Source organism: Aquarana catesbeiana, linkage group LG06, assembly GCF_042186555.1.
Source record: "Aquarana catesbeiana isolate 2022-GZ linkage group LG06, ASM4218655v1, whole genome shotgun sequence".
In the NCBI taxonomy this organism is placed as follows: domain Eukaryota; kingdom Metazoa; phylum Chordata; class Amphibia; order Anura; family Ranidae; genus Aquarana; species Aquarana catesbeiana.
In genome coordinates, this window is record NC_133329.1 from 4,278,690 (window position 1) to 4,283,169 (window position 4,480).

Sequence of the window (4,480 nt, forward strand, 5' to 3'; positions counted from 1 at the left end):
TTTTTTTGCATTGATCCATGTCCCCTGGGGCAGGACCAAGGTCCCCAAACACTTTTTATGACAATACCATGAATATAAGCCTTTAAAATTAGCACTTTTGATTTCTCCCATAGACTTTTAAACGGTGTTTCGCGGCATTCGAATTTGCTGCGAACACCCCAAATTGTTCGCTGTTCGACGAACCTGCGAACAGCCAATGTTCGAGTCGAACATGAGTTTGACTCGAACTCGAAGCTCATCCCTAATCCTGTTACTTATCCAAGGCAGCCCCCTTGTATGGTGTCCATATAGGGAGGTTTGAGGTGCCCTTTTTGCTGATGATATCCTCATTCTCACCGCTGATCCTGATGTAGCCAGGAGTTGCCTAATGCTTCCTGCAACGTCAGGAGACACTATGCAGCATTACTTCTGTGGAGCTGTTTTCTCCTAGTGTTCAACCCAGGACTCTGTGTTGTCATATCCTGAACGTAGAGTGACTGAGTGCTAAGATTAAAGCAATGCATCTTGGAATGTGTAGCCCAGGGAGTCAAAATCTGCATTCAGCTGGACTGTTTTGAACTACAAATACAAGCCAGCTGGGAAAGAAGAACAGGATGCTGGGAGAGGTGATAAAAGGCGTGTGTGTGGGTGGGATCTCTCTCTCTCGGGACCCCGGCCTGGAACTGCTAGCAAGTAACTGTGTCAGTGTTTGCTGTGGCCAAATCTTGGCTTGTGCTACAAAGAGCGAGAGAGAGAGAGTCATGGTGTGTGGGTGTAGGAGCATCTACTGCCCCCCCCTCAAAAGAAGAACCCACCAGCCGCCACTGGCTAAGTTTATGTTATTGGAGTCTAATGCTTATAACCCTGCAGTAATTAAGATCCAACAATTTCACTTAGACTTGTGTATGTGTCTCTAATCATTTTGATCATCAGCAAAAATGTCTGAACCCAGGGTGTCAGTGGTGTCAGTGGTGTCAGTGGTGTCAGTTGTGTTGGAGGTCGGGGCAACCAGTGAGGTACAGATTCAGCAAGCGACCCTCATGGGGGTAGAGCTACACTACATTTGACATGATCACTATAAAAAACACCCTTTGATGAGTTCCATAGATGTTCAGACCTCCGCATTAATTACAATAAAAGAAAAATACTACCCTTAGGGGTCTCCCAGCCTAGACCCTTACTTGAGACATCCCTCTTCTCTATAGCCAATGGCAGCAGTACTCACTTCAGCATAAAGATAGTGAAATGTCCTTCTTATCTATACGCTCTCTACTTTCTGCTTCTAATACAGAAAATCATTCATTAATTGGATACCTGGATAGATTTACCCACCTCACTTCTAGGAAGATGTCATTTGTTTACAGTGGTGAGCTTTGCTTAATTGGTATACCCATTCCAAACTACCCCTCTCCTATTGAAACATAAAGATGTCAGTTTGTTGAATAAGACAGTCACTTCTTTTTTGTGGCACAATAGGAAACCACAAATAGCTTTAGACAGACTTTACCTCCCTAGAAGTGAAGGAGGTGAAAACTTGCCCAATTTTAGGGTGTGCAATTTGTCCTGTCTGCTTCGCATAGGGCTAGACTGGATATCTTCCTAATCCTGCTACTCAAACTGGATCCTCAAATCGGAAATGGGACTTCTTTATTCTCTGAGGGTGTTATTGCACAGCAAATCAAAGCAACTTCCAACCACACTTCAACACGATTTATTATTGAGAGTCACTATTATTGAGTGGAGGAAAACTCGAAAGAAATTAGGCCTCTCACCATTTATTTCTAGAAACCTACCATCCAGACTAACTCAATATTCCCATCAGGACTGCAACATGAGGCCTTCTCAACATGAAAAACTAAAGGTCTGACGTCAGTCTCTCAGCTCTTCAACCCCAGACCCTGGCAACCCTCAGACCCTCAATGACGTCACAAACAAGTTCACCTTTTCTTGCATCATCTCTTTCACTTTTGGCAATGCATTAGCAATGCAAAATCTTGCTGTCATGATAAAACAAAGAGTTTCCAGCTCTCCTTGATCAACCGCCTCTTCCACACTCAAAATGACTCCATCTCAGGCATTTACTGACCTCCTAATCTGCAATGTATGAAACCATTCAGCTCATCCTCAGCAATAAACTTTTTATCTGAATCTCTCACGGATGAACTGCTAAGCCGGTATAATCAGTGGTGTATTTAGGTTTCGTGCTGCCCTAGGCCTGACTAAACTCGTGCACCCCCTAATTAAATGACCCACCCCTTCCTGTCAGGGCCACACTTTTCCTGTTTAAGACCCGCCCTGTCATCTGTAAACCCCACCCCTTCCTCTTTAAGCTCCACCTTTTCCACTCAGAGCTCCACCTCTTCCTCTCTGTGGGTACCAAGGGCCCACTTGTATGTTTTGTTGTTTTGTATACCATTTCAAATGTATCTATTATTTTCAGTGCCCATCAGTACAGTGCCATCAGTGCAGTCCCACCAGTGCCGCCTTATCAGTGCCCATCACTACAGTCCCATAAGTGCAGCCTTATCAGTGCAGCTTATCAGTGCCCATCAATACAGTCCCATTAGTGCAGCTTATCAGTGCCCATCAATACAGTCCCATTAGTGCAGCTTATCGAACAGAAAAAAAAGTGCACAAGAGGTATAAGAATCGTACCTGGCTGTCCTGGTGGTTCCCCTCATCCTCCTCTCTCCAATCATAAACACAGAGCCCGGGCAGGAGGAAGTTGCGATAGATGCCACAGAGGAGGGTAGGTGGAGCCTCCATCAGTTGCTTTAAGTGCTCCCCCCCCCCGGTCATGTCACCACCAGAAAACAGCGCAGCTACAGGTTACAGTAAGCCGCCCGCTGCCAGTTGGGGGCTGTAGCTGGGGACAATTTGTCTGCGGGAGCCAGAACTTGGGAGGGGGGGCTTTTTTCGTGCTGGGACGTCGCCCCCCCCCCTTGAAAAGTGCTGGCCTGGGCCTTAGCCAAGAAACAGCACTGACTGCACCCCCAACCACTACTTGCTTCGGCACCCCCGTCCAAAATTGTTCGCAGCTCACTTCTGCCCCCCTTCCAAAACTCACCTCTGCACCCCCATCTACAACTCACTTCTGAACTCCTGTCCGCAACTCATCTCTGCACCCCCAGCCACAACTCACCTTTGCACCCACAACTTACTACCACACCCCAATCCACAACTCACCTGCACCCCATGTCCATAACTCATATCTGCACACCCACCCATCCACAACCCACCTCTTCATTCCCACACATGCACAACCCACCTCTGCACCCCCCCACCCTTTTCCAACTCACATCTACACACCCACACTCTTTGGCAACTCACATCTGCATCGCCTGTGAACAACTCACCTCTGCGCCCTCTTTCTGCGACTCACCCCTGCGCCCTCTTTCTGCGACTCTCCCCTGCGCCCTCTTTCTGCGACTCTCCCCTGCGCCCTCTTTCTGCGACTCACCCCTGCGCCCTCTTTCTGCGACTCACCCCTGCGCCCTCTTTCTGCGACTCTCCCCTGCGCCCTCTTTCTGCAACTCTCCCCTGCGCCCTCTTTCTGCGACTCTCCCCTGCGCCCTCTTTCTGCGACTCACCCCTGCGCCCTCTTTCTGCGACTCACCCCTGCGCCCTCTTTCTGCGACTCACCTCTTCACCTCATGTCTGTTATTCACTTCTGCGCCCCCCATGCTTCTGCAATTCACCTAAGCATACCTCCCCCTTCAATGACCACAGCTCACTTCTTCACACTTACCTCTTTTTACAGCTAACCTCTGCACCCCTGGCCACAACTCACCTTTGCACCTTTTCCTACAGCTTATCTCTGCAACCCCCAACAGCTAAGCTTTGCATCTCTTTAACTCAGCTCCCTCTGTATCTCCTCAGCTTTGCATAAGATCCCCCCCCCCTCTTCTTTCTGGCTTTATCCACGCGGTGTGGCTGTAACTCTTTTCACTTGCCAGGATCATCAGGCCTTCTGGACGTCTGAAGTAATGCCCCGCCCCGTACTCCTGCCCATGATCACACAGCACCGGGCAAGTGGACGCCAGCGGGAGAGATGCGCTCAGGGCTGTCACTAATAAGCACAGAACTGAGGCTTCTGTGTTTACTAGTGACAGTAGACAGCGGGGTGAGTACACCTGCGCTGAGCCTAGATGTCACGGAGGAGGTTAGGCGGAGCCTCCGTCAGTTGCCAATCACCGCCCTCCCTCCCCGGCCAAGTCACGCTGCTAATCCCCGCCCTCCCTCTCCGGCCAAGTCATGCCGCTCTTTCGCCACTACAGGCTGCAGTAAGCTGCCTGCCTGGAGGTCTGTAGCTGGAACGGTTTGTGTGCGGGAGCCGGGACTCGGCAGAGGGGGGCTTTTTTCGTGCGGGGATGCCGCCCCCCGCAAAGTGCCGCCCTAGGCTTGGGCCTTGTCGGCCTAGGCCAAGAAACAGCACTGGGTATAATAAAATCTCCACCTGATCACCAATGAAATATGGTGAGAATGCCAACTCAAACTAATA